General features: G+C 39.5%; 1 long non-coding RNA gene across 2 annotated transcripts; it reads right to left on the reverse strand.

Moving 5' to 3' along the window:
• Positions 1–210: 210 nt before the first annotated feature.
• LOC125298564 lies at positions 211–4,268 on the reverse strand. Of its 2 annotated transcripts, XR_007194223.1 has the most exons (9): positions 4,188–4,268; positions 3,350–4,094; positions 3,209–3,258; positions 2,306–2,347; positions 1,795–1,860; positions 1,602–1,691; positions 1,463–1,511; positions 926–1,376; positions 211–811 (listed from the first exon to the last, which is right to left on the reverse strand). It is a non-coding gene; the product is annotated as an uncharacterized LOC125298564 (long non-coding RNA). The 2 variants fall into 2 exon arrangements; XR_007194222.1 differs by having other exon boundaries at positions 926–1,511.
• Positions 4,269–11,951: the final 7,683 nt, after the last annotated feature.

Below are 11,951 nucleotides of genomic sequence, written 5' to 3' on the forward strand. Positions count from 1 at the left end.
TCAGAAACTAATGAGTTTCTGCAGGTGTAATGGAACCAACTTTTATCTCGTAAATTACCCCACTAATAATGCCCTGAATGGTATGAAACTTCTATAGTATGTTCTTTACTCATAAAACGAGGCACTGTAAAGTTTGTAGGTACACCAGGAGTTTATTTAAATAAATAAATAATAAATGAATTGAGTGGCCTACAAAGTTAGAAAACGACATCCATTTTTTTCATTTTGGTTTGAAAACGTAGACGTAACCTTTTTGGTTTTATATTGAAAAACGAACAATACACGGACTATTCAGGAAAAAAGGCCAAGTCTGCACACCGCTGCAACCAAATTCGTTCAAAAGTCTTGCGTAATTGTTAGGTTACCTTACGTACTCACAGAAGTAACGTAAGTCAAAAGACAACTGGATGTACGGCAAGCGAAATGTTTCAAACTGTATTTTCTTTCGTTCTGCTGGAATTTGAAAGAAATTTCCACTGTGATTGCAAATCTATAGGCTATACAACTAGACATTGTGTTATGTATATTCGTTTGTTATTTTTAATTTCCCCTGAATAAAACAATGCTTGACTAATAAAATGTTATGAAAGTAATGAAAGGACAATGCTTTTCTATTCTGCTTTCACAATATTTGCACAAAACATACTGACTGGGGAGGGAAAAAAACATTCTCCATAAATGCTAGCACACATTCAACAAACAACATCATTTATTGTTAATAAGCACATGCATAGCATGAATATTAGTTCTCCACTGAGGGATTTCCCACACATCCTACGTGAAACCATCTGTCACAGGAATCACAGGATATCTGAAACAAAAACAAAAATACACATCATTTTAAAGAAATAGCAGTCCTGGTTACTAATCCATGTAAACACCAACCCAACAATATCCAGTAATAGGCCTAGGCTACAGTACTTACCCAGACAACTTCTTCAGAATCATCAATCAAAGGTGTCTGCCTCCCCACAGTAGTGACAAATGTTGCTTGGGGCATCTATGAATTTAAAAAATGAAAGTTATTGTGTGCACATCCCACCTTCTGGCAGGTGCAGGACAAAAAACGTACTCCAGTGAAAAAAAGAAATAATGTCTGCAACATTGCTTTAGACTCCCATATTTAATGTACAAAGGCAATGTTTCAACCCTGCTGGGTCTTCTTATATATTTTTGTCATCTATGAATTTGCCATGCAATGGACATTTGAGATGCACATAAAAAGCACACATCAACACACACATCAAGTTATAAAGAGTGATAGTCCTACTGGAATGACAGAGTATGTATTCAGCCACTTCCTTTCTTATTTCGTCAATTTTATGTTTGTTGGCAGAAAACAACATTGGGGTGTCATTCAGGATGTGTTCTGCAAACTGAAAATGTAACAAAATAAACCCAAATGCACACATCACCCACTTTATGATATCGAAATATGTGATATGTATTTGCTGTCACACACTTTTAAAGCGAACACTCCACAGGCCACACCCCTTTTTCTTATCAGGGCTCTGAAAAGAAGTCAGTGCAGTTCTTTAAAAAGAAGTAGATAATACTATTCAACGAACAATACATTATGTGACTGTGGTGCTGCTAAATACCTTGTTGTCTCCAAACACCTTGTTATTTTGAAGTCTGACTCTCCAAGGGAGTCCAGAATAATGTTTTTTTTTTTCAGATGGATAGATAGCCTGGGCAACATATGAAATATAGAAAATGTGAAGAATATGAATGGATAAACATTAAAGGTTAGGGAAAAGTTAAAGGAAACTGTTCTCTTCCACAAATACTTACAACAAGAAACCAGTGATGGCAGTCATTTACTATCCCTAATATGATGTTGTACATGGTTGGATCCAGCTGACAAAAAATAAGATCAATCACACATTTGTAACAAAGACCTTGCTGAAAAGAATTGACCATTATTGGTAATGTAGTTAACCTTATTATCCAAAGCAACTTGGATCAAGTAAGTGCCTTACAGTTGCAGCCCCTAGGAGTGAAATCAACACCCTGAGTGTTTTGGTTTGAATCCCAGATCCCTCACCACTCCACCACCATCACCACCACAACCAACATTGCATTTAGCACACCTTCAGTTTTAGATTTTTTTTCTGCCACATGGCTGTAATGGCAAAAGTGTCCATATGGTAGGCAATCTTCATTGACCTCTTATTGTGATGCCTCACCATTAGTCTGAGACATGCATTTATGGCCTACATCAATATTAAGCATGGTCATAACATGAAAAAACAGGAATACATTTAGCAGGTAAAAGCGTTATGAGAATCAAAGATATGCGCACCTCACTCTCCAACTCCTTCCCGGGCCCAAGCTGTTGTATGTCCTTATAAACAGTGTTGGGCAAGTTACTTCAAAAGCGTAATGCATTATTTATTACTTGTTACTGTCATCTCAAAGTAATTTGTTACATTACAATATTACTGTCTTTGAATTGTAAGGCATTACACTACGTTTACATTACTTTCACCAAAATAACAGGAAATATGGATTTGTTCATGTGTTCAATGCAGCTCATTACACGGCAGGAGGTGATGTGGTATGGCATAATGACTGAGCTAGGCTTAAGGCTAACAAAATAACAATATAATGGTTGCAGTTATGGCTCATGAGACAATGTAGGCCCCAAAGGCCAAAGGTCACTCACAATTTAACATAGCAAAATATAGCCATCGTGAAATTGTATGTTGACTTTAAATGCTTCTCATCATTGCTGGTTGCCTTTCCTTCCACTTACAGTGGTGTAGACTTAATGTAAATAGTTTGAGAATAATGGCTACGATCTTTGTCTGTAAAAGCAACATTTTAGCTATTCTCACTGCTTGAAATGAGAAGTATAGCCTACCGGTAACCATGTTAGATATGTTGCATGAATGGCAGAGATAACTCAAATTCCCTTTCTACAGTCATCTAAACAAGGCAATCAAATTCCAGGACCAGCATAGATGACTTTTTTTAATTCTTGGATAATCTTCTCTGGTGCCAATTGAGCATTTCTCAATTTTGGATTAAAAAGCAAAGTAACTTCAGTTACTGAGAATTGTACCGAGTAAAATATTACTGAAATTGTATTGGTAATGCCTTACATTACTGCATTACAGCAAAAAGCAATGCATTACTGTAATTACATTACTTTTTTAATGCATTACTCGCAACACTGCTTATAAAATATTTTATATGGACCAACCTTTGATAATAGTACATGGCTGTCATTGCCACTCCATGCATTTTTGATACCTATAACACATAGTAGCACACTTCACAAATATAACAGAATTTAAATGATTTTTCTTCTTTTTGCATACATTATTAGACATGTCTTACTCACGGCTGTGGATGACTGTGTCCTCCAGTCCTCCTGCTCTGGCTCTAGTTCAGGATTGGGAGTCCTGCACTGGTTCTGGCTCCAGTTCAGTGGATCTGGTTTCAGCAGTGGGGCTGGGGGACAGGTGTGACAGATGTGATGATGTTTTCGGAAGGGAAAGGTCCACTGGTGACAGGGGAGTGAATGGAACAGGTTGTGGTTGTGGTTTGGTTGTGAGGTCTATTGGTGAATCACAGTGGTGTGGTGGTGCAGCTGAAAGGTCAAAAGGAGTCGTTGGAGGGGATGGTGATTGTGAATCTTCTGGTGAAATGATTTGGGTGTGTGGAGGGGATTGCTCTGAGCTGCTGAGACGTGTTTTCTTGTTTGGTGGTGCATCTGTAGGTTGTGTACGAATTCTGTGAGGAATGCGGGGTTGTGGTTCGATGAATGGTTTTAGATGGTCGGTGTTGATTTTTGGAAATACTTTCCCCACCTCATTAACCAGGTCTGCACTTTTATTGACAATGCTGGTAATTGTAAAAGGTCCAAGCCAGGTGCGCTCCAGCTTTCCCCCTTTCCTCTGCTGTGTCCTGATATTTTTTCTCAGGACCTTTTGCCCCACCAACAGAATGGATGGATTCAGGACCTTGTGCCTCTTGTCCTGTTTTTTTTTAACATTGGCTTTGACAATGTTGTCCATCTTTTTTTTTAGAGCAATAGCGCTGGACACAGTTTGTTCTGTCATGATGTCCTCCACTGAGCTGTCAACCTTTGAAAGAAAAAATAAATCTTACAGATGTAGGATGAGTTTGTAATGTTTACATTAATTTCAATTTTCTGTCAAATACACATTATGGCATACCTCATTCACTTGATTCACATGGGTAGCGTGCCTCCATACCAAACATTAAAAAAAATAGACTGAATCTAGTGGTGAGGTGTATCTTTGTCCTCAAGCCAAACGTTACAGCATCCAGATACTCGTCCCACTCTTGAGGCTTGTCTTCAACAAGTTTACACAGTGCTCTGGAGGCACAGCATACCATTATTAATTGTCATCAGTAATTAATTCAAAACACACAAATATTTATAGCCTATTCATTTCATTTAAATGTAGCTTCACCTTTGAATTGTCCCATTTAATCTTTCCACTAGACCATTGGTCTGTGGGTGATTCGGAGCACAGAGACTTCTCTACACATTGAGGAACTTGCATAGATTTTTGTTAATCTGTTTTGAAAACATTTGTAGAACTAGATGTACCGCATAGCGGTACAAAATATGACCGCCGCTCAGTCCTGTACATCCGTTCCACGAAAATAAATCACACTTCAATTTGTCTCCATATTTTACTCCATCCCCCACTCTTGAAACTTTTGTGTATGCTTGTTTGGCATGCCTGAGTGTGTGTGTGCGGCTGCACAGAAAGTAGCCTACTGGTGCTGAAAAGGTGAATAGATTGTAGAATAGCCAAAGAAGATGTAGCATTGTTATAAAACCTTTAAAATCTCTAAACAATCACAAGTAGGGCAGTTCATCACAGTTCATCCATTGCAACTGGATTGATGAAAGGTCACTTACACCTGTAGGCTGTACATTGTATTTGGGAAAAGCAAAAGGTATTAGCATAATGTTATTTATTTATTTATTTATTTATAAACAAAAACATCTCTGTCAGTTCCATGGCGTTTTCAACAGCTATCAAAAACAAAGGTCATTTTTGGATGGATGGATTTTTTTGTGAATGTTTCTTCTTCTACATAAGATTTTAGTCATCTTTAGTTCATGTAATACTTTATTGTCAATGCACAAATTAAGTAACAGTAGTCTGAAACGTTATTGTTAATGCACAAATTAAGTAACAGTAGTCTGAAACGAAATGCTGTTTTACATCTTACCAGTGGTGCAAATAACTGACATGTCCAAATGGGCCTTGATGAAATGCGTCGCTAGACTGTTCATACACATTTTAACGGGCCAAAGTTGAAGAGCTGTTGTCCGTTATTGTTAGGTGCAAATATAGGCTGATTCATGTTCCCTTGCATTGTGTAACTGAGGTCCATGGCTAGTCTGGCTTTCACCAGACCAACCTCAATCTTTTAAGAAATCAAAAAATAAATAGCGGGCAGATCAGGCTGGGTTCACCGAGCCTAGTCCATAGGCACCCGATATTGTTCACGCTCTGGCTATTCTAAAGCATCAGGGAGTTATGACAAAACTGTAACTAACACACTAGATCCTAATAGAAAGCTGTTAGCTTCCCTAAGCTACAGGTAGGCTTATAAGGTAGGCCTATTTACAACATAAATTGTCAATAGGCTATGCTGGCGACACAAATAAAATCTCCTTTGGAAACCAATGGCTTACGCCTTACAGTATCAAGCGGACTTAAACTGCCATATCGTGGCGAAAAGTTGTAATAAAATTCACGCAGCTCCATGAGTCAAGGAAAGCGAATGAAGAAGTAGCCACTTCTAAATGGGACCCACTACACAGTAGCTTAAGGTGTTTTGCTAAAGCAGCCATAATGAAATGAAGGTGTCATTGTTTGGATACTTCACACACACGTGCTTTTTAATTTCACAGACTACAACTACCAAGCTGGAATCAAAGCACATCGATTCCCCTCTCACACCCTGCACGCACTTAAAACAAAATAAACAGGCGTCTCAGTCTCACACATGTATAGGCAAAACTGTATCAGACCCGGTTAATAACGTTGGTAAATCTTCCATTGCACAGAATGATTTTTGTAGCACGTGCAACAAATGACAGTCGAAAGATACAATTACAGTGCTGCTATCAATTTGCTTGGTATAACTGCATTTATAGTTTTCTATAAATGCAATCAATCAAATTGGCCTCCATCACTCAACCAACGCTAACGGTAACATTACCTAGGTCCTTATTATGACCGCCGCGCAGCGAAGGTTTAGTCAGATTTATTTATTTATTTATTTTTTCGCATGTCCAAATTTCCGTCAAGGATTCCCGGGACACTGAAAGACCGGGGTAGACGAAACTTGGTTGGCATGTATCCCCATATGGATAGCATGGAACCATCGTTTTTCACAGTTTCACGTTTGACAGTTTTCTGTGAATATCTCAAGAACCGTAAGGTTTAGGAGGACCATTTTTGTATGTTGATCTCAAGGGGCCATGTCAACCCATTCCATAACCACTCATTTCATGTATAGCGCCACCTAGTTAAACACAAAAAAGTAAAAATGATCGCAGGTATCTGTGACCTAATATAGTCAAAACTGAACGAAATTGGAAGTGTAGGATCATTATGACACCCTCTGAATGCACGCCAAGTTTCGTGGAATTCCATTCATGGGGGGCCACACAATAAATTAATTTATGTTACTATACACCAACTGGCCTGTAGGTGGCCAGAGACAGTTTTCTGTGAATATCTCGAGAACCGTGGGGCCTAGGAGGTCCACCTTTTTGTATGTTGGTCTTAAGGGGGCATGTCAACCCATCCCATTACCACTTATTTCATGTACAGCGCCACCTAGTTAAAAATTAAAAAGCAAAAAATTAGGTGTTTTCATCACAATATCTCTGGCTGACATGGTCAAAACTGCACAAAATTGAAAGAGTAGGATCATTATGATACCCTCCGAATGCATGCCAAGTTTTGTGAACTTTCGTTCATGGGGGGCCTTACAATAAAATAATTTATGTGTACATTTAGTGACCGTACACCAACAAGGATTCCCAGGACACTGAAAGACCGGGGTACACGAAACTTGGTGGGCATGTAACCCCACATTGATAGCATGGAACCATAGTTTTTCGTTTTGATCTGTAGCCCCCCCGCTGTACTGGACCCCCCGAAAGGAGGGTAGGGCAGACACAGTTTTCTGTGAATATCTTGAGAACCGTAGGGCCTAGGATGACCAATTTTTTCCGTATGTTTGCCTCCAGGGGTCATGTTAACCCATTCCATGTGCATAAACAGATACACACGCACACACATACATTCACAGTAATCATACGTATGACACATACTCACACAGTAGACATATGTACGCATGCATGCACATGCACAAACACACATACGCAGGCAACCACACAAGCACACACACACACAAACATAAATGTGTACATGCACACATGCACACAATTCAAGAATTTCTCAGAATTATGAACAGGCAAGATGGGGGTGGGGTTGTATAAAATGAATTTTACATGTGAAATCTATGAACTAATCATGTTTTGGTACTTGTTGTCTAACAGATACCAGTGAGAATTGAGTGTGGATAATGCAATTTAGTGTGACAGTTCCTTTAGTGTGCCTTTCAGCGTGATTTATTTTTGTGGAAAAAATGTGCTGGACTGGGCGGCGGTCATATTTTGTACCGCTCTGCGGTACATCTAGTTGATAGTATAAGATTAACGTACCTGCAGTAAAAACCAAGCATGTCCGATAAACATCCTCAGATTTATTTCGGCTTCAAGAAGAAATGGAAATTACATTTCATGTGAACATCATCCTATCCTTATTAGACGTTCTCTGCGGTAAACTACACTCCTTGTATGAAGCGTCCATTGTTTTTCCAACCCACTTTTAACTTCCAACAAAATTACGTCTCACTGCAACGACGCGCCATCTAGTGGACAAACGACTACTTATCGCCAATACTGGAAATGCAGCCATGATGATGATGATGAATATTTATTTTGGCTTTCTTTTAAAGGTCCAGTATGTAGGAAATAATGGAAAATAAACTGTAACCATTCCAAAAATGATCACCATATGTTGTCAGAGAGTGAGGAAACACGATGAATTGAAGTAATGGCTTAGTTGACAACATTACTCTAACCCGTGAAACCCCGTAAAACCCATGAAAAAAAAATCAGTTACGGGCGGAATCTCTTGGAATTTTCGTTTATGTTTTGAACGATTAATTCTAGAATAAGCGTTATTAATAATGGGCTAGCGCGTCCTCCTATTTGGGTTGCCAAATTAGCAAAGGCCAACTGTCAACAGCTGTCAGTTGTAGTCATGAACGCCTACAAGAGGCAGGCAAATTTCCAAAACAAAAACAAGAAACAAATTAAGTGGACATCGGAGGAGCTTCCTGAAATGGTGACGTCTTCGTCAAACAAAGAATATCAAATCTGACGCAGAGCTGGCCATATTTCTCCACAACAGGTAGCCTATGCTAAACTTCATCTGCATCGCTAACTTAAGCTACATATGTTACGTTGGTTAGAGAGGTATTTTTTGTTTTCACTGTTTCCGTAATGTGTAGCTGGGTCATGGTTTGGATAAACGTTAAAGCAGCTGCAGGTCAACTAACGTTAGCTAAGTCTTCATTACATCTGGCAACCCAGAAGAGGCTCGCGTCTGGTAGTCTTGAGAACGTTCACCAGTGTTTTGATTTTGGCCAACAGAACGTTCGGTAACAATCCTACAAATCGCACCTTTAATCCTACTGAATTTGTAATTATGTATCGGCCGTTCTAATACGGATAGTATGTGGGTGCCTGAGTGTGTGTGCATGTGTATATGTGTGTACCGCCATCTACAGGCCAATGAGTGTACAGTCACTAAATGTACACATAACCTAATTTTTTTTAGACCCCCCCATGGATGAAATTCTACGAAACTTGGCATACCCCCAGAGAATGCCAGGTCAATCATACACATAAAATTTGGTGCAGTTCTGAACATCTTAACTGAAGATAGGGGCGATTAAAGCAGAATAATATTGCATTTTCATTTTTTACTGGGGGGTGTAAATCACAAATGAGTGATTATGGGCCAGATTGATGTAGGCCCTTGAGACCAACATACCATAAAAGATTCTTCATCCTCAGTGCCACGGTTCAGGTAGTTATTTACTGCTTTTTTTTGCGGTTCGGGGGCCCAGCACGGGGGGGGAGTGGCCCCCGGGGACGAAACCAAATTTTTCCGTAAAAGTCTAGTGGGGCTACATACCCACCAAATTTCATGTGCCCCGTTGGTTCGGTGTCCCGGGTATCGTTGACCAAAAATTCAGGAAGTAGATGACGGAAAAAAAAAAAAACTTTGACAATCCCTATGACCGCTTCGCTAGCTTTGCTAGCGGTGGTCATAATAATACAATAGTAAGCCATAAATATGTTTCACAGAATCCCACACATCCTCCTGAACTTCAATTAAGAGTGGTTCAACATTCAACAAGCAAAACTACTAACATCATTCACAAATTCTCTCCCTTGGTCTGTCAGTATCCGTTGTGGTGCCCCAAAGCGATAAAAAAAGTTTATAATGCACTGAGATACAACCTCAGCACTTTTATCTGGAATAGCACAAGCCTCCGACCACTTGGTGTAATAATCCACTAGGACACACATGTACTCATTCCCTTTGTTTGTTGGAGACAGCTTGCCAACCAAATCCATCCCAATAAGCTCCAAGGGATGGTCCACCTTGAAATCACAACAAATATAGTGTCATTCTTTACAAATAATAATAAATAATAATAATAATTAATATAGCCGCAAGCGGCAATGGCGGGCCCGAGCACCTGCGGGCCGCAACCCGTGACATGTCGGAATCCAACAAAGCACCGACGTGGTGCGTTTGTGAAATGTACATATTTGATGCGTGTGCTATTTGTTTTTGTATTTGATTTTCTGCCACATGTACTTGCTTGGCAAGGTGGGGGCGCAATGCAAGGCAGGCCCATTGGGTGTCATCATAAAATATATTAACCTGAGAAATTTCAGACCATTCATTTTAAGCAAAGAACATTTCTGATACACTTTTTGGTTGGCCAGATGGTTGCGCTATGTTAGGCATGGAAATTACACATGTGAATATCATCACAATAATGATTTCCACATTTTTTTCCAAACCCAAATTTTTTGTAAACGTTCAGATCAATCAGTTAAGGCATTGTCCATTTTCTGGCACATTTCCTGCTTGACCAGGTGGTGGCGCTATGCCAGGCAGGCCCATTGGGTGTCTGGATATCATTATAATCATAATATCTATTAACATGAGAAGTTTCAGACCATTTATGCAAAGCATAGAGCATTTCTGGCACATTTCCTGCTTGGCCAGATGGTGGCGCTATGCTAGGCATGTGAATGACGAATGTGAATATCATCACAATAATGATGTCTGATATTTTATAAAGTTTCAGATCAATCACTTAAGGCATTGCCAGGCAGGCCCATTGGGTGTCTGGATATCATCATAATCATGATATCTATTAACCTGAGAAGTTTCAGACCATTCATTCAATGCACTGTGATTTATGACACATTTCCTCTTCATGTGGTGAGATATTAAAATCATATCAAATATATCCAACATATCAAAAATCCCTTCACAATTTAACATCAGCGACATCTTGGCATAATGTTTGCCAAATTTCACATGAATCTGACAAACCGTCTAGGAGGAGTATGTTCAAATTGATCATGTGAAATCAGCATAATTGCCATTCTTTCTGTTGCCAGTTGGTGGCGCTATGCCAAACATGCATTATGGGCATGTGAATATTATCATTAACATTTTTTCAACGGTATTCAATGACCTCTGAAATTTTAAACATTTCAAGCCATGCACGATGAATTATGACACATTTACTGTTTGTGTCGAAGGGTATTAAAATTCATAATTTCGCCATTTCGTCAAATTACAACATATCAAAAAAAGGTTTCACAATTTAGAATCAGGAACATCTCGGCGTCATGTATACCAACTTTGACATGAATCGGATCAACCGTCTAGGAGGAGTACGTTAAAATTGATCATGTCCACAACGCACAAATTCTCAATTACCTCACTTCCTGTGGGCGTGGCTAATGGCATGTTAATACAAAAGTTGTTTGTTTTTGGGAGTTACATACACCCACCAAATTTGGTGTGTGTATCTAAAACTATATGCCAACCACAAGTCACAGTGACATAAGGGGGCGCTATGGAGTTCCTGGGCAACGCCCGGTGCCAAGCTTTTATCCCTGTCTATTCACTGTACCACTTGATGTGTGCGCCAAATTTCATGCGTTTTCACCCATGGGAAGCACCTCTTTTGGCATCATGATTCATCACATATTTCATCACATATTAGTCTGCACAAAATCCCAAATACCTCACTTCCTGTTGGGCGTGGCTAATGCATTGTACATACGAAAGTCGTTCATCAGATACAGTCGTTCAGATACAGACACCTACCAAATTTGGTGTGTGTAGCTGAAAGTATATGCCCACCACGGGATCAGTCACCTAAGGGGCGTAAGGGGGCGCTAGCGAAGTCTCTGGGCCATGCCCGGGGCCAAGCTTTTTTACCTAGCTGCTTTGTGTGACACCTGATGTGTGTGCCAAATTTCAAGACTTTTCGATTATGTTAACCACCTCAAAAACAGGAAAGCAAAAAAGTAGAATAACAATAATAATACTCGATAATAATAATAATAATAACAATAACAATAATCCTTACAAAAACAATAGGGCCTTGCGCCCTTCGGTGCTCGGGCCCTAATAATAATAATAATCCTTACAAAAACAATAGGGCCTTGCGCCCTTCGGTGCTCGTGCCCTAATAATAATCTTTACAAAAACAATAGGGCCTTTAGCCCTTGTGCTCGGGCCTAATAATAATAATCCTTTCAAAGA

This window comes from Alosa alosa, chromosome 7 (assembly GCF_017589495.1).
Source record: "Alosa alosa isolate M-15738 ecotype Scorff River chromosome 7, AALO_Geno_1.1, whole genome shotgun sequence".
Classification (NCBI taxonomy): Eukaryota; Metazoa; Chordata; class Actinopteri; order Clupeiformes; family Clupeidae; genus Alosa; species Alosa alosa.